Genomic DNA, 25,545 nt, shown 5'->3' on the forward strand with positions numbered 1-25,545 from the left:
GGAGTATTACAATCTGGGGTGCTCTGTTACAGACCCCCGGGTAACACAGTATCTACCTTGCCGGAATTGATTGATCTCCTTTATGATCTCTCTAACTCTCACACGAGGTTGTTGATCTTGGGAGATTTTAATCTATGGCCGAGTGGTCCCCTGCACACGGCCTATAATGACCTATGCCAGGCTTGCGGCAATATACAGCTGCAACAGCTGGTACTTTTTCCAACTCACCAGAAGGGCCATATTTTGGATTTAGTCTTTGCAGACACTATGCTAGTGTCGGTGGAGGACATATCCCCTCAATGCTGGACGGACCATGCTTTGGTTTCCTTTTCTCTCCACCTCCCGGCGGATTTTTCTAATGCCGCAGGGCAAAGGCATTCCAAAGTGGGTAGATCATGGTCTAAACTTTTAAAAAACCCGGACCTGCCTAGTTTACTGCCTGGCGAGTACGAGCTAGGGGCCAATGCGGAAGAAAGCTATGACAATCTGTGCCAGCAAATCTCGAACTCTCTGGACAGGGTGATTCCACCCCTTAGGTCAAGGGACAGACAGAGACAGGCTAAGCCTTGGTACTCCGGCGACCTTTGGCAGATGAAGCAGCGTTGCAAGCGGGCTGAAAAGGCTTGGAGGAAGCACTATCTAGATCCGGCTAAAACCATCTTTAAGCTCGCTCTAATGGAATACAAAGCACAGATTAAACGTGCGAAGGCTACTTATCTTGAGGAGACACTGAATCAAGCGACTAATAAATCTCAGACGCTTTTTAGGATTGTCAGTGATCTCTCACGGCCTGCATGTGCCTCGAATAACATCCCGGCCTCTCAGGCGCTGTGCGACTCTCTGGCAGTCGCTTTTGAAGATAAGATAGCCACCATTTTGAGCGGCCTTTCTATCCCCGACCCTAATCCTTCGTTATCTCTGGCCTCTCCATCCACTCCGGATGACCTAGGCAACCTATCGGATAAACCTCGGTTGAGCTGCTTCCCTGCCCCGAATTTCGATGATTTTGACAGATTGGCACAGACTGTGACTTCGGGCTCCCCTATGGACCCCCTTCCCCTTAAATTTTGGAAACTTTTCCATAGGGAACTTTTTCACCCACTGTACTCCATCTGTCTTCAATCCTTCGAAACCGCTATGGTTCCTGACTGCTGGAAGCTAGCAGTGGTGACCCCCCCTTCTGAAGAAGCCCACATTAGACCCCACCTGCTCAGCTAATTACAGGCCCATATCACTGCTCCCTTTTCCGGTTAAAATCATGGAAAAGTTGGTTACCCAGTCTCTGTCCAGATACCTGGAAGATAACAACTACCTGGATGCGGCCCAGTTTGGGTTCCGTCCAGCGCATGGTACGGAGTCGGCACTGGTGGTCGTGTTGGATAAACTTTGTTCGCGAGTCGACACTGGTCGAGCAGATTTTCTCGTGCTGCTCGACATGTCGGACGCATTCGACACGGTCAGCCTCTCGACCCTTATCAGGAGACTAGAGGAGGCTGGGGTAACGAGGCTGGCACGGGACTGGCTAGTCTCGTACCTTTACAACAGGCAGCAGGTGGTGGCACTGCCGCCTTTTAGATCAGGTGTGCGGAAGGTCGGACAGGGGGTGCCCCAGGGCTCTGCCATCAGCCCAATATTATTTAACCTGTACCTCCGCCCTTTAATTCAACTGATTGGCTCCTTTGGCATCTCGGTATATAATTATGCCGACGACACCCAGTTAATTTTCTCCTTGGAAGGTAAAGATGGTGTTTCTTTAGAGACCTTCCATCGATGTATGACGGCGACAGCGGACTGGTTGTGTACCAACTCACTCCAGTTTAATAGATCAAAAACGGAGGTGCTGTACTGCTCCAATGATCGAGTTCCACGCTCCCTGCCAGAGGGTTTCTGGCCCTCCTCCTTCTCGGGGGCAGTGATGGCAGCAGAATCTGTCCGTAATGTGGGAGTCATGTTTGGCCCAAATCTTCAACTGGACGCCTTTGCCAATAAGACCGTGGCCACATGCATGTCATTGCTCCGGATGCTACGCAAAGTCCTTCCTATGCTCCCAGCTCAGGCTAGGCCTGAAGTTGTGCGGGGGATTATTTTAAGTAGGTTGGACTATTGCAATACATTGCTTCTGTCAGCACCTAAAACATTGGTTGGTAAGCTCCAATGGATACAAAATATGGCAGCCAAGTTGGCTCTCTCTCGCCCGCGCACTGCCTCCTCCACCTTGGCACTGCTTGATCTCCACTGGCTGCCTGTCCAGCAACGGATTCTTTTTAAGTCGTCGTGTTTGGTTTTTTAAGGCGTTGCATGGACAGGGACCCGTTTTGTTGCAGAAACGATTCTCCTGGTATACTGCCCCTCGAACCTTGCGTTTTTCCTCTGCATACCTGGTAATGGTCCCCAGGTTTCAGAGATCAAGAATGGGAGGCCGCTCTTTTAGCTTTGCGGCTGCTAGTCTCTGGAACTCTCTTCCGCTCCCTTTGAGGAGCCAAAACGAACTTTCATCCTTTAAGAGAAAATTGAAAACTCATCTTTTTCCAAGAGGTGTGTGATCGGTACGAGGGTGCTCCAGTTATGTTTTGTTGGTCAAGCGCCAGGATACCCTTTGGGTGACAGTGTCTGCGCTATATAAAATCACAATACATACATACATACATACATCTCATGTGTATACGAAAGCGGGCACCATGCTGAAACAAAGCATAGCGCCCCTGTACATAAAACATGTGTGCGTGCCTGCAAGTGAAGTGGACGCCACAGTAAATAAAAAATAAGTAGTCTCAAAGACAAACATATAGACCTGCAGTGTACGGAAACTGTAGATGACCGGTGCTCCTAGCTTAAAAACGGAAGTGATGTATCAGGAGCACGGGCCAATAAGGAGCCAGGAAATAAAAGAGACGTAGAAGTTGACCAATGGCAAGCAGCAGGTGAAATTACACTCTGTAGAGTGTTTACAGCAGTTCTTGCAAACAGCGCTGATGCTCGACTTAAAAACCTGTCTTTTCCTATTTCTGCTGTATTTTCTAGATGAACTGCAAAAAACAAAAAGCAAGTATTTATGGCAACATAGTTATTTTTTGCATGCTTTAGCTAATTAGAGGAAAGATACAATATTGCTGCATGCACATTCAGAACTATAGCCTTTTCAATCTGACTTGTATTAAACTGATTACAAATATCTAATTCCTTTTGGTGTGTGTTAGACCTGGCATCATTGGCACGAGTCTCTCCTCCACTTTTTTCTATTTGCCTCCTCTGTTTACGATGTTTTTGCTGGAATATTGCTTTGGGCACTGTGCCACTGCTGATCAGTGCCGCAGTGCAAGTGCTCCCTATGTGAAATTGATATTGATTGGATTCCATGTTTGGCTTATTTGGTTTACTGTCAGTCCCTAGTAGAGTGCACCAGGAGGGCCAGGGCTTGTAAATACAAATGCTGCTAGTGGGCTTGCAGCACGTGTTGTGCCACCCACCAAAGCAGCCTAGTAAAATATGTCTAAAGGTCTGCCATTGCTTGACCTACGTGCAGTCTGGTACTGTCACACGGGCTGCGCAAGTACACATACTTGTCAGTCCCTAAACCTTCCCTTAACTTCATGTTAGTCACCCCTATGGTAGGCCCATGGGCAGGGTGCATTGTAAGCATAAGGTAGGACAAGCCTGATGAGGTTGGCATGTCCTAATAGTGAATTACAGCCATGTTCGTTTTTCACTATTGTAAGGTAACCTGCTCTCCATGAGTTAGAATGGGTTGCCCGGATTATTAAGCACTATAATCCTAGCGGGCTCGGGCAGCATGGTGCAATGTCAAGTTTGGTATCCCTGAACTCATGGTTTAATAACGCATCCGTTTGGGTGGATGGTTTTTGGACTCTGTGTTTGAAAATAGCACTTGTAGAAAGTGGCTATTTTCTTGTCTGACGTCTCCTGGTCTCTGCTGGTTTGGTGTACGTGTGACAGGAGCTGGGTGGCTCCAGAGGTCTGAATGAGTCAGTGTGGGGTGAGTGGGGCATTTGCATTGAGAGTAGGGGAAGAGTAGCTCCTGATAGCCTGCCCTGCCTGACACAATGCTGGCTCCACCTCCTGCCAGGCGACTGATGGCTCTGTGCCTGCCAGGGACGATCCTGGCCCCACCTCTTACCGGGCGACTGATGGCCCTGCCCTTGCCAGTGACAATGCTGGCTCCACTTCCTGCTGGGCGGCTGAAGACTCTGCCCTGCACAGTGAATAGGCCAGGTGCCTTGGCCTGGCAACACCCACAACAAACCCAGGATGGGGGGAAATCTCCCTACACAGACAAAGGGATCAAAACAGAAAAAGGGTATAAGAGAAGGACCCCTGAACCAAAGAATTTAGATCACTTCTGACAAGGAAACCTGAACCAAGGACAAGAAGCCTGCTGATCCAAGGACTTGCCTACCCCTTCTGCCAGTGTGCTGTTTGTTGGGGGAATCCTGCAGTTGCTTCTTTATTTTTGCCAAGGAACCAGGAGAGAGGAACTGAGTGTGTACTCTCAAGCTTTGCCAAGGAAATCTCCAAGGGCTGGAAGAGTGCCAGCCTCCTGTTGAAGTCACAGGGTTGAAGGACTTCATCATTTGCTGAAAGTGCTGTTGCTGGAACCTGAAAATCCAGCACCTCTGAAGAATCCAGCAATCTCGACGCCGACAGACGCTGCCAAATCCAGCTCGACATCGTGAGTGCAGCTACCGTGTCCCGCACCTTCGACGCCGGCCGCTGGGCCCGATCGACGCTAGTCGCGAAGCCGCTACCGACGCTTCGACACCGAACCCTCTCGACGCCGTGAGCGCTGCTCACTCTTGCAACATCACCATCGACGCCGACGCCGTATCCTGCTTCGCCTCGTGAGCGCTGCTCCTGCCTGACATCTGTCGTCGTCGCTGCAGATCGCCCCGACTCCGAGGCCCGATCGACGCCGAAGACACGACGCCGGACATCTCAACGCCGCAGATCATCGTGTGCTTCACTTTTCCAAGGTACTGTGTTGTGGGGGTCTGTTGCGACTCCGGGCTCGACGTAGCGATCCTCGCGGTCGACGCCGAACCTTTGGTTTAACTTTGCCTCAACATCGTGTGACTCCTGTGGGGGTTACATTGTTGCCAAGAACTGTGATTTAAAGAAGAAGAGTTGCTTTTGTTACTAAAGACGTTGTGCTAAGAAGAAACTACACTTGAACTATTATTTTTTCTTCCAATAGTATTTATTAAGATTGTGGTATATTTTTTTCGTTATTTGGTCTTGTGCTAAGCCTTATATAAACAAACTTATTTTTATAATACTACTGTGTCGTGTCCATTTGTAGTGTATTCACTTTATTACTGTATGTGGTCATAAATGCTTAACGCACTGCCTCTGAAATAAGCCTGTCTGCTTTGCCAAGCTACCAAGGGGGTGAGCAGGAGTTGGTGTGGGATCCCCTTGCCCTGACTAGAAAAGGTGTGTCCCTATTTGTCAGAAGTGTATACCTCTGCCAACTAGAGACAGCCGCTTCTAACATTGGTGGGTCAGCGGTGAGGATTTGAACTTTGCATTTATGACCCATGTGCAGTGATTAGTGTGCGCTACATAGTGAAAGCAGACCATAGCGCAGCCACAATCTATTTTGGTTGGATATTCTATTTTTGTTCTCCGCTTTCCTGGAGCTTGATTTTTGACCACTGCCAGTTTTGACCATGAGTGATGCCGGAGTCACTACCCCTGTTGTTGTGGAGGAGTTCGATAGGAAAAAGATAAAGGACTACAAGTCACAGCAGCTGAAACACTTTTGCAAGCAGTTTAAAGTACCTACCCCAGGCCTCACATAGAAAGGGGACTTTCTCAAAGCGCTGGAGGCCTGGTTGGAGGCCAGAGATCCCTCTGATCCGGTGGTGGTACCGCCAGGGGAAGGGGAAGAGGAGGTGCCAGTGAATGGGCCTGGGTCCTCTCCCGGCAGCAGTGTTTCCCCTAAAGGTCTTTCTCCTGAAGAATTGGAAGACAGGGCGAAGGAGCGAGCATACCAGTTAGAAATGGCAAAACTTACGATAGAAGGGCAGTTGGAGTTAGAAAATGCAAGAAGCAGGAGAGAAGCTGATATGGAGATCAAAAGGTTGGAGTTTGAAAGAGAAAAGTTAGCTTTTGAGCGTGAGAAAATGGTGAGGGAAATGGAGCTCAAAGCTAAGAATTTAGAATTGAATCCCTCTGGTGGCAGCATCCCATCTGTGCCTGCAGAAAGTAGGTTTTATTTTCCCAAAGATGTTATAAAAGATTTTCATAAGAATGAAGATATTGGCCAATGGTTTAAAGCATATGAGTTAGCATTGTTGGCCCACCGGGTCCCTGAGAAGGATTGGGGAGCGGGGTTGTGGGGTCGCTTTGTGAATGAGGGAAGAGATACCCTGTTAGACATGCCTGTTGAGGATAGGACGTCTTATACTCATATGAAAGATGCTTTAATGTTAAGGTATGGCCTAACCCCAGAAAAGTACAGACAAGCCTTTAGAGAATGTAAGAAATTGCCTGGTACTATGTGGGTTGAATATGTGTCATTTTTTTTGCAGAGCCATGGATGGTTGGGTAAAGGGCAGCAAAGTGGAAAGTTATGATGCTCTTTATGATTTGTTTGCTTGGGAGCACTTGTCTAATAACTGTTTTCCAGAGCTGCGCCAGCACCGTATTGATAGCAAGATATCTAGCCCTAGAAAACTTGCTGAGGAGGTGGACCACAGGGTCAGTACCAGGGTCCACATGGGTCCAATGGGAGACTCAGCCAAAGGTGGGCAGGGTCCCCAGCAGAAGAGTGGGGGGGACAAGGGTAAACAGAGGGAGTTCCAGAAAGGGCCCCAAAGTAATCCCCAAGGGAACCAAGGGAAGGGTTCCCAGCCTCCCCCTATGAAGAAGCCAGAGGCCCCAACAGGTAAACCTGTTCATAGGGGCCCAGTGACCTGCTATGTTTGTAAGCAGGTGGGACACCATTATTATGATCCCCAGTGTCCCCTGAAGAACTCTAATGCACAACCACGTGCACCCCCCGTCAGTTGGCGAGTGTAGCCTTGGGAGGGGAGGAGATGGTTGCCCTCAGTGGGGCGGGTCCCACAGAGATGTCCCTGGTCTCTTTAGGAGACATGGAAATGGTCCCTCCACCCCCTCTGCCTAGTAACACTAAGAAATATAGGCAGTGGGTGACCATTAATGGCCATAGGGTGGAAGCTCTCAGAGACACCGGAGGGAGTGTGACAGCTGTCAAGTGTCGTGTGAGGTAGCTCAGGTTCCTTTGGATGGGGGGGGGTTTCAGGTACTCTTCAGGTTGCTGTAAGGGCCGCCATGCCTGTTGATTGTCTCCTGGGCAATGATTTAGAGAACTCCCCCTGGACTAGGGTGGAGAGTGAGACCCATTTGAAAATGTTGGGCGTGCCAGAGTGGGTGTGTGCAACCACTCGATCGATGACAGCAAGTAAGGATGTTGATGGGGTCCCGGAGCCTGAAAGTATGGCCCAGGACCCAGCTGTGAAGAGAAGTGGCAGGAGGCGCGGGAAACCGGCCCCCATAGTTCCCGTGGTCCAGGAGGAGGCAGACCTTGAGGGGGATGCCCTGGAGCCCACAGGGGAACAAATTGCTGAACTGGGAGACCTGCCCGAGCTGACCCACTGGCAGCAGGATGGTGGTCCCTCCAGGGAGGAATTTTGTGCTGAAAAAAAAGTGTGCCCTTCTCTTGTGGGTATGAGGCAGCAGGCCTCAGCCCAGACAACAGGTGATCAGTCAGGGTCACATTTGGTCTACTGGGAGAACGATCTCCTGTATAGTGAGCCTAAGGCTACTGAGCCTGGGTCAGCCCGTGTGCTGGTGGTACCCCAGCGCTTCATAGCCTTCCTACTGGGTTTGGCTCATGACGTTCCGTTAGCTGGACATCTGGGGCAGGACAAGACCTATGACATCTTGTCACCCATTTTTATTGGCCTCAGATGAGAAGGGATACAGATATCCATTGCAAAACCTGTCAAACTTGCCAGGCAAGTGGGAAAAGCGGGCGGAAGCAGAAGGCTCCCCTCCAACCTTTTCCCGTCGTCAGTACCCCCTTTGACCGGGTGGGGATTGACATTGTTGGGCCCCTGGACCCCAAGACAGCCATGGGCAACAGGTTCATCCTGGTCTTGGTGGACCATGCCACACAGTACCCGGAGGCCATCCCTCTCAGAACAGTGACGGCCCCCGTGGTGGGACGGGCACTGATGGGTGTTTTTTCCCGCATGGGGTTCCCCAGAGAGGTGGTGTCAGACAGGGGCACCAACTTCATTTCCACTTATATGAAGTCTCTGTGGAAGGAGTGTGGGGTAATCTACAAGTTCACCACTCCTTACCACCCTCAAGGTAATGGGTTGGTTGAGAGATTCAACCGCACCCTTAAAGGCATGATTATGGGTCTTGAAGAACCAATGAGGCGTAAATGGGACGTCCTCTTGCCATGCCTGCTGTTTGCTTACTGTGAGGTGCCACAGAAGTCTCTAGGGTTCAGACCCTTTGAGCTTTTGTATGGACCCCCGGTAAGAGGACCTTTGAGTCTGGCCAAAGAAGGCTGGGAGCAATCTCCCAGGAAACCTCCCAGGATGTATACAGTTACATGCTGGCCTTTAGGAACCAGACTAGGCGCTTCAGAGATCTTGCTCAGGCAAATCTGGAGGCCAGCCAGGAAGAGATGAAGCAGTGGTACGACCGGAATGCCACTCTGGTGGAGCTTCAGCCTGGTCAGAAAGTTTGGGTCATGTCCCCTGTGGAACCTTGTGCGCTCAAGGACAGGTGGACTGGACCGTTTGAGGTTGTGGAGAAAAAGAGCGATGTCACCTACATGGTGGTCTTGAAGTCTCCTAGGAACCCCTTGCGGGTCCTGCATGTCAACCGTTTAAAGCCCCACTTAGAGAGGTCCGAAGTGGGCATGCTCCTAGCTACAGATGCTGGAATGGAGGAGGAGAGTGAGCCTCTTCCTGACCTCCTGTATGCAAAAGAGCAAGATGGGTCAGTGGATGGTGTTGTCCTCTCTGACACACTGACCCCTGAGCAGCAGCAAGATTGTCGCCAACTGTTAGGACAATTCCCTGATCTGTTCTCCTTGATTCCTGGTGTCACTCAGTGGTGTGTCCATGATGTGGACACCGGGGACAGCACTCCTGTGAAGCACAAGGCCTACAGAGTGACTGACAAGGTCAGAGCATACATCAAGGAGGAAGTCTCCAAAATGTTTGCCTTAGGGGTGGTTGAATCCTCTAGCAGTCCTTGGGCCAGCCCAGTGTCTTGGTCCCGAAGGCTGCAGCGCCTGGTGCTTCACCAGAACTTCGGTTCTGTGTGGATTACCGAGGACTCAATTCAGTCACCAAGACTGACGCGCACCCCATCCCCAGAGCTGATGAGCTCATAGATCGGTTGGGGGCTGCCCGGTACCTTAGTACGTTTGATCTAACGTCTGGGTACTGGCAGATCGCCTTGACTGATGGGGCAAAAGAGAGGTCAGCATTCTCCACACCAGATGGGCCCTACAAGTTCCGGGTTATGCCCTTTGGGATGAAGGATGCCCCTGCCACCTTCCAGAGGTTGGTCAACCAGGTATTGGCTGGACCGGAGGATTTCAGTGCCGCCTACCTGGACGACATAGCAGTGTTCAGCGCCAGCTGGGAGGAACACTTGCGCCACCTCCAGGAAGTGTTGTTTGCCCTGCGCAGAGCAGGCCACACAATCAAAGCCAGTAAGTGCCAGATTGGGCAGGGTTCAGTGGTGTACTTGGGGCACCAAGTAGGGAGCGGCAAGGTGGCCCCCCTGCAACCCAAGATTGATACCATCCTTGCTTGGGCACCACCGAAAACCCAGACTCAGGTGAGAGCCTTCCTAGGTCTCACGGGTTACTACAGGAAGTTTGTCAAGGATTATGGTAACATTGTGCACCCCTTGACTTCGCTGACTTCCAGAAAGCAGCCAAGACTTGTGATCCGGACTGACGCCTGTCAGACGGCCTTTGATACCCTGAAAACTGCAATGTGCACAGCACCTATACTCCAGGCACCCGACTTTTCGAAAGAATTTGTTGTCCAGACGGACGCTTCAGAGCATGGCGTGGGGGCTGTTCTAGCTCAGGTGAATGAAGAGGGCCGAGACTTACCTGTAGCCTTCATCAGTAGGAGGTTACTTCCCAGGGAACAGAGGTGGAGTGCGATAGAGCGAGAAGCATTTGCTGTGGTCTGGGCGCTGAAGAAGCTAAGACCCTACCTGTTTGGGACTCATTTTCGGGTTCAGACAGACCACAGGCCCCTCAGATGGTTGATGCAGATGAGGGGTGAGAATCCAAAGCTGTTGAGGTGGTCCATTTCCCTACAGGGGATGGACTTCACGGTGGAACACCACCCTGGTACAGATCACACCAATGCTGATGGTCTGTCCAGATTTTTCCGCCTTAGTGATGAGGACTCCCTAGGGTAAGGGTAGTTCTCCCCACATTTCAGCTGGAGGGGACACGTGTTAGACCTGGCATCATTGGCATGAGTCTCTCCTCCACTTTTTTCTGTTTGCCTCCTCTGTTTACGATGTTTTTGCTGATCAGTGCCACAGTGCAAGTGCTCCCTAGGTGAAATTGATATTGATTGGATTCCATGTTTGGCTTATTTGGTTTACTGTCACTCCCTAGTAGAGTGCACCAGGAGTGCCAGGGCTTGTAAATACAAATACTGCTAGTGGGCTTGCAGCACGTGTTGTGCCACCCACAAAAGCAGCCTAGTAAAATACGTCTAAAGGTCTGTCATTGCTAGACCTACGTGCAGTCTGGTACTGTCACATGGGCTGCGCAAGTACACCTACTTGCCAGTCCCTAAACCTTCCCTTAACTTCATGTTAGAAACCCCTATGGTAGGCCCAAGGGTAGGGTGCATTGTAAGCATAAGGTAGGACAAGCCTGATGAGGTTGGCATGTCTTAATAGTGAATTACAGCCATGTTCGTTTTTCACTATTGTAAGGTAACCTGCTCTCCATAAGTTAGAATGGGCTGCCCGGATTATTAAGCGCTATAATCCTAGCGGGCTCGGGGAGCATGGTGCAATGTCGAGTTTGGTATCCCTGAACTCAGGGTTAAATAACGTATCCGTTTCGGTGGATGGTTTTTGGACTCTGTGTTTGAAAATAGCACTTGTAGAAGTGGCTATTTTCTTGTCTGACTGTCTACTGGTCACTGCTGGTTTGGTGTGCGTGTGACAGGAGCTGGGTGGCTCCAGAGGTCTGAATGAGTCAGTGTGGGGTGAGTGGGGCATTTGCATTGAGAGTAGGGGAAGAGTAGCTCCTGATAGCCTGCCCTGCCTGACACAATGCTGGCTCCACCTCCTGCCAGGCGACTGATGGCTCCGTGCCTGCCAGGGACGATCCTGGCCCCACCTCCTACCGGGCGACTGATGGCCCTGCCCCTGCCAGTGACAATGCTGGCTCCACTTCCTGCTGGGCGGCTGAAGACTCTGCCCTGCACAGTGAATAGGCCAGGTGCCTTGGGCTGGCAACACCCACAACAAATCCAGGATGGGGGGAAATCTCCCTACACAGACAAAGGGATCAAAGCAGAAAAGGGGTATAAGAGAAGGACCCCTGAACCAAAGAATTTAGATCACTTCTGACAAGGAAACCTGAAACAAGGACAAGAAGTCTGCTGATCCAAGGACTTGCCTACCCCTTCTGCCAGTGTGCTGTTTGTTGGGGGAATCCTGCAGTTGCTTCTTTATTTTTGCCAAGGAACCAGGAGAGAGGAACTGAGTGTGTACTCTCAAGCTTTGCCAAGGAAATCTCCAAGGGCTGAAAGAGTGCCAGCCTCCTGTTGAAGTCACAGGGTTAAAGGACTTCATCATTTGCTGAAAGTGCTGTTGCTGGAACCTGAAAATCCGGCACCTCTGAAGAATCCAGCAATCTCGACGCCGACGGACGCAGACGAATCCAGCTCGACATCGTGAGTGCAGCTCCGGTGTCCCGCACCTTCGACGCCGGCCGCCGGGCCCGATCGACGCTAGTAGCGAAGCCGCTACCGACGCTTCGACACCGAGCCCTCTCGACGCCGTGAGCGCTGCTCACTCTTGCAACATCACCATCGACATCGACGACGACGCCGTATCCTGCTTCACCTCGTGAGCGCTGCTCCTGCCTGACATCTGTCGTCGCCGCTGCAAATCGCCCCGACTCCGAGGCCCGATCGACACCGTAGACGCGATGCCGGACATCTCGACGCCGCGGATCATCGTGTGCTTCACTTTTCCAAGGTACTGTGTTGTGGGGGTCTGTTGCGACTCCGGGCTCGACGTAGCGCTCCTCGCGGTCGACGCCGAACCTTTGGATTAACTTTGCCTCGACGTCGTGTGACTCTTGAGTGGGTTACATTGTTGCCAAGAACTGTGATTTAAAGAAGAAGAGTTGCTTTTGTTACTAAAGACTTTGTGCTAAGAAGAAACTACACTTGAACTATTATTTTTTCTTCCAAGAGTATTTATTAAGATTGTAGTATATTTTTGTCGTTATTTGGTCTTGTGCTAAGCCTTATATAAACAAACCTTATTTTTTATAATACTACTGTGTCGTGTCCATTTGTAGTGTATTCACTTTATTACTGTATGTGGTCATAAATGCTTAACGCACTGCCTCTGAGATAAGCCTGTCTGCTTTGCCAAGCTACCAAGGGGGTGAGCAGGGGTTATCTAAGTGTGGGATCCCCTTGCCCTGACTAGAAAAGGTGTGTCCCTATTTGTCAGAAGTGTATACCTCTGCCAACTAGAGACAGCCGCTTCTAACAGTGTCTTTAATTTTACATTAGAGATTTTACTTTTAGTCTTCATGTTCGGAAACATTCTAATTCTCTCTTACGAAAGAGCAAACATCAAGGATTTTCACATTTTGTTGGAAGTGTGATGGTGTGGCCATTTATTGTAAGGAATAAAGTTCCCCCTGCTGTGTATTATGGGGATATAGCATGTCACCTCTTTCTATGACCATACAAAGGAACGAGGCCTTGATAGAGATTACTGTGCTCAATGTCCTGATGTTGTGGAGTAGAGTGCTCTTTAGCAAAGTATAATTTGGTGATTGGGGCTGGTGGTCAGCACATATCCTGATTTGGTGTCAAGAGAGCAGTGTGAAATGGGAACAGTTTACCATGGGCCAGGACTACCAGAACCACGTGTATTATGCTGCACACAAAAAATACCAGGAAAAAGCACACTCGAAAAAATGCGAGATTAGGTAAATCAGGAAATGTAAATAAGGACTGTGTCACTGCTATTGACCTATATACCTAAATGTTTTTTTCAGTCATTGTTCAGAAATCGATTAGTGTTTTTTCCTGCAATATTTAGTTAATGGCTATAGGTCAAGACAGGGGTCCCGATTCAATGTCCATTTTTAATTAATGTAGGGTTTGCAACCCTACCTATGTTTCAAGAAAAATACCTTATTTAGTACTTTTTGCTTTCAACACAGCTAGAGGGCAATTCACAAAGTCTTTATGACGAGAATTCGATTCATTCCCACACATGCCAGGTATTCACTAAAGTAATTCTGGTGGGCATAAGTGGGAGTACTGGTTCGTATTTCGCGACCATGAGTGCTGACAGATGGTTCTCACACAATGTATAGAAAGTGTGCAGAAACCAGCGTCACTAGAGGGCTCACCTTTTGAAAAACGGGTACAATCGTGCATGTTTACAAACTCCAATGCAACTCTTTCCCACCCTGTAAACTGTTGAAAATGTACTCCAGTAAAGAGCTGGAGTAATTCCATTGCCAGAATAGGAACAGGAACCATTGCTAGAAAGGGAAAAGGAGCCAATCACCCGCAAGAGAGGGCAGGGGTACGAACTTTTCCCAGTGAAAAGAACAAAGTAAAGAATGAAATGGCTTGTGCTCATCAGACTCTTTCCACAGTGCTTACGTCTTTGCTACATTGAGGAAAACTGGAGCTTAGTGAGTATGATCTGTGACATTCCCAGTAGCACACCTGTAACCTAGTGACTTGTGCAATGTTCCAGGTGTGCCATTGGCAATGTTTCAGGGTTACCAAAGACTTTCACAGGGACAGATGTGTTGCTGTTTCAATATTGTCTCTATTGTGTATAGTCCAAGGGGGGTTCTTTCATTAAGAAGGTCGTTTACACCTTCAGATGTAATGTAGGAGGCAAATCCAAACGCATTCTGTGATAAATCCTGTTATGTTTTATGCTGTTACTGTCCAATACGTTTCCATGGAGAAATTGTGATTAACTCTCTGGTTACCATCTTCCTGTCTGGATGAAGAGCGGATTACACACAAGGTTGAGTTATTCAGCATTGCAACCTATTTCTATTTATTCAATGGAAATTCTCTGTTCTTTTTTTGCTAATGTGTACGTTTTCATTTAAAAGAGGATTACAGAGAAGAAACAGGGGTGTTTCAAGTAAAGTTACTGATTAATATTTCTGTCTTACCTCCAGGTGCCTTGTTGTGACTGTCTGCTAGGGTGATATGTCCTTTACTGTGTGTTATTGCCCTCCCAGCCCATCCTCCTGACAGCCGCTGAGGCATAGGCCGGTTACATCACCCTGACCAAAGTACGCACTTGATTGTGAATCAGCTCCTCAGAGTCCCGAGCAAACAGTACATACGTATTGTCATATCAGGTGAGTGTAACACGTCGTGCTGGACTTACTGCTTCATTTCTTAAGCCCCAAGTGCCACGTGCTTAGTTTTAGTGGCCTCCGAGCACTGGCTCATGTAAGCCGTCACATTAAAAACATGATGAAGATAGGATCACGACTTAATCCAGTGGATCAAGTCGTTAGAGGAATCACGGATGATGAGATTGTTTCAAAAGTTGCATCAGCGTGGCCTATCATACTTCCAAAACAGCATGAATTAACCACGGCAGAAGCCTTACATTAGTAGGTGTTGGGAAGCAGCGCCTTTATGAAACAGGAGGAAGTTCATTGTTCATTGCTCTTGACATGTTTGTAAATCTCGCGAAGTACGCCAAACCTACGCTCAACCACCTTTCACATGTAAAGTTTAGGGGCGGAACATATGTAAGAGGCGATAGCCTGGAATTACAAACGCACTTGCACAGAGGCTCATGCCAAAGCGCAAAAAGCAGTGACAATCAAATGTTTGGCCCTAAAGGGTGAGGCTTGCATAGCACAAAAAATGCGGTGTGCCAACCTGCTGTTAATTTATATAAAGAGGGAGCGTCTAGGGCAGAACAGCCTAAACGCCATCTGTTTTTGGTGCCAAGTGGGATCTACTTCAGTAGCCTGAACTGGCTGTGCACTAAATCTTAATGGCAAGTGAAACCAGGCAACAGCAAGGGGTCAACTGGTATATACATCTGCTAATGTGTGTTGTAGACAAAAGCACACATCTTGCACAACTAACCTCTGTGCACTCGGCCTTGCATAGGAATTTGTACCGGAAGGTGTACTGCAAGTACAAATCCCATGCTAGATAGTACTGGCTTGCCTTACACAGTAAAGTAAAGCTGAGCATCTCCCAGGAATGCCATTTTTGGCGTGAGACCCACATACTCACTAAGGTCATACTATCAAGAACGGCGTTAAAAATTATCGCCTGTTTAGCGGCAGAAAACTGAAGTCCATGTTTTGGTGTGAACATGGACTTCTATTGGAATTCTCATGGGCATATTATCAAGCCCATTATCGCCGTTTTAGCTGCCTTTTCCTGCTGCTAAACCGGCGATAATTTTTAACGTCGTTCTTGATAATATGCCCCTAAATCTGTTGCTATGCTTTTATTTTCTCCTTTTCACAAAGGATTGCTAAATTCCATTACATAAAGGACAGCAAATCTAGACTGATGTGTGTGTATTCATATTTACGTGTGTATAACTTGACCATTATTCATAATTTACATACATTCCACTTGCTTTGTGCATATTGCACTTCATGAATATGATTTTTCTGCAAATGTATGTGTAGAGGTTTATAATGATATAAAGGTTAGGGAGACACCCTTATTGGCGAAAAGGGAATGGGTATAAAGTCAATGTAAAAAGAGGGTTTCCCTTTTCCTGGTTTTAAGTGATAGATGAGACTATCCTCGACAGTCTTCCTATCAGATCGTAAATCTACTCTAAGTATAGTTAGGTATGAGGCACCCCATATGGTAACAAATTCACAAACAGAAAACTGGTCAATATAAATTCAACAGTTTTACAGCCTTACAAATCAAACACAGAGTTACATTAGTAATAAAACAAGAGGTCAAATGATCGAGTACTATAGTTTCTGATGATTAAAATTATCACATTTATTGTAATTGTTATAACAAAGATTGATCTTATACATTCATTAACATTTCATAACCAAATATCAAATTCAATTTATTAAAAACATGAAAGAAATGAAAAAATGAAATGAAAAATTGCATTTGTATAGCGCATAACTGCCCTGAGGCCTCGCAGCGCTTGAAGATTAAATGGTTTAGCGCAGGCTCAGGGCAGATCAGCAGGATTTTGCAAACAAATGCGTTTTCAAGGCCTTTCTAAAAGACAAAAGGTTGCTGTTTCCTCGGATGGTGAGGGGAAGGGCGTTCCAGAGTCTGGCCGCCGAGTGGGAAAAAGAGCGGCCACCCCACCGGGCTTTATTGATTTTAGAGGAGGTAGCCAGCTGCAGGGTGCCAGAACGAAGGGAGCGAGCTGGAACATAGGGCGTAACCAAGGGGTGCAGAATCGCAGGGCCTACACGATGGAAGGATTTGTGCAGGATGCACAAAGCCTTGAACTGCACTCTGGCAGCCATTGGGAGCCAATGGAGGTCTTTCAGAGCCTTCCTCGCCGACTGCCGACGGGGCAGATTAAACAGTAGGCGGGCCGCACTATTTTGTGTGACCTGGAGCTTCTGAAGTACCGAGGCCGGTGCTCCCAGATAGAGAGCATTCCCGTAGTCCAGGCGGGAGAGAATCAGGGCCTGGACCATGATCCTCCTCGCCTGGAGAGGGAGCAAAGGGAGCACCCGCCGGAGCATCCTGATTAGTCCAAAGCAAGTGGCAGCGGTCTTAGTAGCCTGGACCGAGAAATCAAGGGCGGTGTCGAGCCAGATCCCGAGGCTCTTTATCTGGGACCTAGGGGCGGGGAGAGCGCCAAGACATGGTGGCCAGACGGGTGCAAGAACAGACGGGGAGGAATTTCTGAGGAGAATGATGTCTGTCTTCTCCCCGTTAAGTTTCAGACAGGAGGCTTGCATCCATCTGGCAACAGCCTCTAGACAGGGGCCTAAGGTGTTGGATGATCCATCTGCGTGGTCTAGCGAGACCACCAGCTGCGTATCATCCGCGTAGGTGAAAATACGCACACCAAAGGGATGGACTATCCTGTCCAGAGGTTCCATGTAGGCGTTAAAAAGGGTCGGGCTCAGGGAGGAGCCCTGAGGAACCCCGCACCTGAGAGGATGTTTGGGAGAGACTGTCTCACCCTCAAAGACCTGGAAGAAACGCTCGCTCAGAAAGGAGGCAAGCCAATCCAGGGCCGCGCCCGACACGCCCATGCCAGCCAATCGATGTAATAGCGTGGCATGGTTCACCGTGTCGAACGCGGCGCTAAGGTCTAACAAGATAATGGCCACCTTTCCTCCCTGATCAAGAATAGCTCTTGCTTCTTCTGTAACCGCTAACATAGCGGTTTCGGTACCATGTTGAGGACGAAATCCTGTCTGGGAGGCACGCAACAGACAGTTGGACTCCAAATAGTCTGTTAAGATGTTGTTGACGTGCCTCTCCAGCAGTTTACTCAACCAGGGGAGCAACGAAATGGGACGGTAGTTGGACAGGTTGCTCTGATCCAGGGTGGGCTTTTTGAGAAGTGCCCTCACCATGGCACATTTCCAGGAGAGTGGAACCGATTTGGACACAATGGAAGTGTTTAAGGTTTCCAAGATGACAGGACGAATAACGTCCAAGGCCTTGACAAAGATCCGGGGAGGTGCCGGGTCATTGGGTGACCCGGAAGTAACTTTGGAGATTAATCTATCCAGACTACAGGCATCAAGAAGCGGAATTGTGTCCAGCTTACAGAGAGCCAGAGAGTCAGCTGGTTTGTGTGGGACAGAGCGGGCGATGACCATAGAATTGCTAAAGGAGGAGTATATGGTCAAAATTTTCTTTGAGAAGAAGGCAGCCAGCTCATTGCAGCGATCTTGTGCACCTTCGGCAGTGGGACGCTCAGCCGGGGGTGAAATAAGGGACTTAGCTATCCTAAAGATTTCCCTGGGGGCATTGGCTGCTGCATTAATTTTCCCTTCATAGAAGAAGGCTTGCGCCTTTTTAATCTCTAATTTGTAGAGCTTCATTGCAGACCTATAATCCTCTTTCCTAGACGAAGAATGGTCCTTCCTCCACGCTCTCTCAAGTTTACGGCAGTCAAGTTTTAATAACCTTAGAGCAGGAGTGTACCAAGGTGCGACTTTAGGTCTTCTAATAAGTTTACAAGGGCGTTTGGGAAGAACTAGGTCTAGGGTGCTGGAGATCCAGTGATCAAAATCGTTAGAGGCAGAGGCCGGAGTCGTAGCCTTCCTCGGGGGATCTTGGACGAGAGCAGTTGTCCAGTCGATGAGAGAAAGGGAGGACCATTTCCTGCCCAGATACTTGATAGGAACATCACAAGGGGAAGAGGAGTTGGAAAGCCAGGTAAAAGGTATCAGGAAGTGATCGGTCCAGGGTAGTGGAACTGGGGACTCTACATTAAGGTTGGTGTTGCTGTATATGTGATCAAGAAGATGTCCCTTCTTGTGGGTCGCCTGATGGCCTCTCTGGCAAAGATCTAACGCTTGCATGTTGACCCGTAAGTTATTAGCTGACGTATCAAGGGGGTCGTCTAGATGGATGTTAAAATCCCCAAGCAAGGTGAAGTTAGATGAGGTCAAAACTGTGTTAGCAGTGAGGTCCGTGATTTGCGTGATGAAATTGTTAAGGGCACCAGGTGGGCGATAGAGTAAGATACTGGAGAAAGTGGTGGTGGGGGAAAAATCAAGCGCAAAGTGTAAGCTCTCGCAGGTCGGCGAGGAATTGGGAATGACACAACACTTAAAACTGTCCCTATATATGATGGCCAGGCCCCCGCCTCTCCCCCACTGGCGGTCGAGGCGCTTGAGGGCATAGCCTTGAGGTGTGGCCCATATTGTAGTCGGGTCATTGTCCATCTGGAGCCAAGTTTCCGTTAAAAACAGAGCGTCAGGATTGAGCTCTTCAATCATCAGATGCAACTCTGTGAAGTGTTTAGGAAGTGACCGGCAGTTGAGGAGATACAATCTCCAAATCTCTCCCGGGGGGAGAGTGTAGCTGTATGGGCGGGGGGTGCTCCATGTACAGTGCTTACAGTAATGTTCAAGGTTAGCTGGGGAAAAAGAGTGGCGACAGGAGGGACTGGTGGGGGGACGTAGGGAGTGTAACAACAAAGAGTTGTAGGAGATACGAAGACCCACCATAGTGCTGGGCGGCTCCCAAGCCAGGGCCAGCGAGAAGCGTCTGGACGCGGACTGGCGCGGACTGGCTTCTCTTTGGCGCCTCTTCGGCGCGTATACGGCGCTACCGCTGCGCGTCACCGCTGCGCGAGGTAGGAAGAGGTCATATAGATTAGGTGAGGGTGGAGACTAGCACGTCAACCTCCCCAAGATGGCTGCCCAGGATGGAGCAACCAGGAAGTGGTGTCGCTTGAACCTCCCTCCACAACAATCAGCACAGAAGCTGTGGTGGACCGGGGAGTAGCGACCAGAATGCAAGTGCAATCAATTATTTGTTAAAAAGGTAAAAGAAAAAGCCCAATGACTGTCGACGCGGCGTTTCGGTGACCTGGCTTGAACACCTTCTTCAGGACAATGCTTTTATGGTTAAAAGCAATCTATATGAAAAGATATAGGTAAAAGAATTTTATTAGCTAAACATACTGGTACAAAAAGACCTCTTATTACTTATCACTCTTATCACTATGATTAGTTAAACAAAATAGTCCCTAGGCGTCTAATTATATTCATAAGATCGGGACATCTCCTCTGGATATAGGGGACTCTTGAACAATAATCACTAAGACAATTTGAGACACAATTAACATTTTCTAACATTTGTTACCCCATGGTGCCTCATGTTCTATTCCCCTCTAACTTGTAGGGAATATTATGGTACTCACTTGATGTCATAAATGACCCAGCTATGTAGTATAAGCACTTTGCACTAAGCGTCCTACAAGCTTGCTCCTCCTTAAGGCACTTCTTGTTTAATTCGTTCTATAACGTAAAAGATGTGATCTTAGGATAGGGAGATTCATTATTCATCCCTTGTGACCACTACTGAAGGTTGCAACTTAGACTTACTTTATGTCTAGTCGGGTTTGATTATATGCATGACTTCTTACTCGTGTTGCTAGTTATTGGTTGTCCAGGGTTAGCTGTAAGGACACAGAATCTATTGGTATAATATATTATATAGTTTGTTTGCACTCAAATTATGGGCAAACAAGTATAACTCAATATTGACCTTCATTAAAAACAACTTGTTTAGTTCATATGTTGTTAGAAAGCTTGAGTTACCAGTGTTGATTGTCAATTCCTTCACTGGTAGTTTTCTTAGAGCTATAACAAATACATGGGGTCATTTTAGATTACTAGACAGTCCTATTCTGGTTGTCAAGGGTATTTATGGTTTTTTGGTTAAGGGTCTTACCTTTTATTTTTTGCCCTAGGGGTCTTTTACAGGACGGCTGTGATCTATGTCTCAAATAACTGTAAAGAGCACAACCCAGTGTTATTATTTTTGATTTACATGTGGTGACGCATATCCTCATTCTTACTCTAATAATTCAGATAATATAGTTGTTACTTTATATTACCATGGAGTTTTGTGCAGCAATACGTGGTCTTCTTTTTTCTAAAATATCTGCTTTTGAACACTCCTGATCTATTAATTCCAGGTGGTTCTATTTCTGAGAAAAAAGAGAGGCGAAAAAGTCTCATTCCTACTGTTAGATATCAAGCATTTACTATTTGAATGCTTGGAAGCCTCATCTTAGGTGTTCTCCTTACCCGTGGTTATCCAGCACTGCATCCACTCCGTCCTGTGTCCCAACTGCAACTGAGATGGATGCCTGATTCTGTTGTTTATTTATACTCTCCTTGATTGGATAATTAATGCTTAATTGTTTAAAGTTGCCTCAAGATCGCGTTCGGGAGCTGGTCTTATGTATGGTTTTATTTCGGCCATCTTGTAGTGTGTTATTTAGTCAAGGTCTAGTTATTGTAAGTTTTATTTCCTCGATTGGGGACCATTATTTTGACTATATTCCCCATGCTTTTAGTACTTACAATCTGCCTTATAAAAGTTAGGTCGATTATGACTTAAGTTACAAAAAGTCATTGTTAAAAACCTCGTGCGGTCGGGATTTGAATTTACGTCCACGGACACATTTTTGCTATTGTAGACTGTTGTTGGGTTTATCTACCTATATTAAACATACTGTGGATGATGGATGTGGATTCTTATCATTTCCTTTCGATATTCTACTTTGTATTCCGAAATAGTACTATGGGTTTTCGTGTTATCCCTGGTTCGGCCATCTTGGATTGGGCGAAATCCAAAAGCGAAGAAACCGATCGTTTCAGTGAATATATTTGTTTAGGTTGCATCCGCGGTTGATTCCCTTATTGTTACGGATACCACCTTTATTTTTTCGCATGTTCATATCCAGGGTCTATTTACAGCAGTGTTGGTTCTGATTTAAACTGCGTTAGTTTTGGGCACTATGAACGAACGATCAAGATTTGAATTAGCAATATGATCTCAGTTTTTAGAGATGTCTACCCATGTTAGGGAATCTATAAACATTGGGTTATTATTGTACTCAATACGATGTTTAACTTTTTGCGATATAGATTTTTATATCTATATTAGGCAGTCAAGTTATGGATAGTATGTTGTCACTGGTTCTGCCATCTTAGACTGAGTTGGAATCTCATGTTAGTCAATTGAGTACATGTATGTTTTTGGTTATGGACGTAGTCAAAAAGATTTTTTATTATTGTTTATTATTATTATTGCACGTCCCTCCTTTTCTATAACGTATTTGTACACTCAATCCTTTGTAACAGTGTTACTTTTGATTTTATTTATTGGGATATATATTATATTATTATAGAGCTCAATGTATGTAGAGGTTTATGAAATTTCACCAGACTTTGGGGTCATATGTATCCTTATTGAAAATAGCGATTACCTAATTGTGATGCTCTGCGAATCGCAATTATTTTATCGCTATTCCTAATGTATGAAACTCCATGATTTCATTTAGTGATTCCCAGTGGCTCGTAATTGACCTACCTCATTATTATTTATGGGTTAGGTCACACTTTGCGAACCATTTGGGAATCAATAAAAACACAGGGATAGTGGCCTGCTATGGACAGCAGACTACAATGCCTGTGTTTGCTTTTAAATAAAGCCACTTTTTTTTTAAATGCAACCCGTTTTCCTGACAGGAAAACAAGTTGCGTTTAAAAAAGAAAAATTAAAAACAGTATTTTCATTTTTTAAGAGCTGAAACTGGTCCTGCTCTGAAAAACATTTCCACTACCATTCTTAAAGGGGAAGGGGTCCCTTGGGAAACACTTTCCATTTGTGAATGGGTTATCACTTACTTGAAGTAAGTGGTAAAATGTGAATGTTTTGCGACTGCATTTTGATCGTAAAACATTCTGTTGATGGCGTTTTAGATTCTGAATGAATCTTTCCGATTCATGCCCTTATATAAGTACAATTCGCATTGCCCTTATATAGGCATAGAAATCAAGCCCTTATTTAGGCATAGCCCATGCTGCCCAAATACAGGCATGGTTACTTCCATCGGTTCATCAAACGTCACAACGATTTTTGTGAAAACCAGACTCTTAAGCAGAAGGGACTTCCCCTAGCCTGGATATTGATGTCTCCAAGAAACTCATTTATTATGCATGAACAACTATTCCTTAGGGGTTCATCCATGACATTTATATGCCCGACTTTACGTCAAAGCTAGCATTCCTAAACACATTCAAGGTATAAATATACCTTCACTTGCTATAGCAAAGCACGGTGTGGTTCGGTGCAGTTCGACTACCTACTTGCCAAACGCAGCTCGCTACAGCAGGTGCCAAAGGAAGCCGACTCTCCAGCTGACACACTGACAAGAAGCTGTCTTACTCTGCCGAGAAATCCAGCTCCAGTGTTTCTGGCTCCCCTTGCGGTGTGTTGGGAAATCGAGTCCGATACAGAGATACCAACCTCCTTCATTCTAAGGTATGGAGCTGATTAAAACCTAGAGAAACCTTTGGCATTCTTGGCAAAAACTAAAACCTATGCTAGAGACAAAACTTACTTCTCCCCTCGTACTAGACCTAGGTTAGGTACAATGGGGTAGGCGTATTTTAGAAGCACCAGTTGAGTATTTTAGCCTGTGTTATTTATGTATGTATTTTTAAATGTCATAGCACTAAACAATGCTATTATAGTATTATTTTATAATACTATTCTCGCTGTACACATTATACTTTGCATTCTGTCTAACGATTGTAGCAGTTCACCTCTCTTGCATGAGAATGAAGACTGTTCAATAAATCCTTTCATTGAAAACGCCCGTCTGACTATTTCTCTGCAACTCTGTAGAAACTAAGCATGCACGATTGACTGAGTAAAATAGTTATCTATTGTTTCCACGACTCTGAAGATATTTGTTCCAGTCCTAGGGAAACAAAGTTGTCATGTTTATGCGGTTGTCAGAAATTAATCCCTTCTTGTGTATTCCAGAAAGTTTCTAGTGACCTCTGAGTTAGCTGGCACTCACAATTAAGTTTAGTATATTCGATAGAGATATACTGACCTCAGTCCTATGTCACATCTATAGGATATATTATTCCAATGCGCAGAGCCTATTGAGAATATAGGAACTACACTACAATTCTTACATACCGCTGTGATTCGATATTAAGAACGGATGCCCTAAACAAGTCCCCTTCCTAATACCGAATCGGTATGCATTCTCAATTCCAAATTGCAATTTGGTAAATGTTACTTAATCACAAATTGAAATTCATACACACCAAAATGCATTTTGCATTCTGCGAATCAGGCCGTTTGCGACCTGCAAAATGCATGATACATATGGCCCTTCATATCTTTTCCCTCTCAATCAATACTTTTCTGTCAAGGGTTATCGGTGCCCTATCAGATCCTGTGAATATTTGATTGACTGAACTCTTTTTAGGTTTTGCCTGCACAGCGCTTGCGCTGTGCTTGTAAAATCTATTGTTTTTAATATCAATCTTAAAAAGGAGTTAGATCCCACCGCCTCACTTTCCTGGCTTTTCATTAGTTCCTGTGCTTGCCATTTACTTTTCCTCCATTTCTATTGGCTGTAGCATATTTTTCTGCATTTACCAATCCTTGTTCCTCCTCTGCTTTTCTTATCAATTTCCTGTGGCCAAAATATATGTTAACATCTGCTTTGGTGTAACTATTTTAGTATAAAGTTTTGCCTCGAACCGGGATCCTCCGCTCTCGATTCAGCAGCTCTGGCCACTGCGCCACACCCTCTCCACTCCTGTGATACTTGTTCTCCATGGACTGTGTTGATGTACACATTGTTTACATGCATTCGGGGGACACATAAACAAATTCTTTCTTCTTGTTTGTTTTTTAATTTCCTCCCTTGGTTTACTTTTCTGCGTTTGTCAGGAAATGTGTTCATTTGCACTTGGGGCAGATTATTATGATGTGAGACTTCATTTAAGTGTTCTGCGCAATCTCAGCTCTAAACTCTTTTTTTAAATTAAAATTAGCTTGTCTTACAATGTGCGTCATGAATTACTAAGAACTCGATATGAGATTGCTTTAGTGTAATTGAAGCTCAAAGTTTATCTCATTGTTTCCTTCGATAACCCTCACTGCTTTTAAAAGTCACTTTCACCATATCACAGCTCTTTTGCGTGTTTGGTGAGGGCATGGGGCAGAGTCTATCTAGTTTCGGCACGGCGCCGATGTCTTTTCAGCTGTTCTCTTGTGTAACCCTCCCTGATTTCTACTGCCACTTTCAGATTTTTCCAGCTCTCTTGCATCTTTGGTGAGAGCATGGGGCATGTCCATCTAGCTTCAGCAGAGCACTGATTTTGTTTGAGCTTTATTTAACTATTTAACCCCTTCGCTGCTAGGCCTCCTCCCCGTGCTAAGCCTTTTTCTGGCTACCGTAGTTTGCGCTTAGGCCCCTGTAACGTTTTGACCACATAAAGTATCCAAGCCAAATGTGTGTTCATTTCTTCCAACATCACATGGATTCTGAGGGTATCCAGGGTTTGTGGATTCCCCTGGAGGGGACCCAGAAATTAGCTAAAATACAGCTAATTTCTTTTTTGGGGCAAAAATGGGAAAAAGTGCTGCAAATGAAAGCGTCTGTTTTTTTCCCTGCAAATGGTATCAACAAAGGGTTTCTGGGGCTGAAATCACAAGTTTCCCAGCTTTAAGGGACTGACAGACATTTGTCAGAAAACCAACATTTTTTTAC

The sequence above is a fragment of the Lissotriton helveticus genome, chromosome 4_1 (genome assembly GCF_964261635.1).
Source record: "Lissotriton helveticus chromosome 4_1, aLisHel1.1, whole genome shotgun sequence".
Taxonomy (NCBI): domain Eukaryota; kingdom Metazoa; phylum Chordata; class Amphibia; order Caudata; family Salamandridae; genus Lissotriton; species Lissotriton helveticus.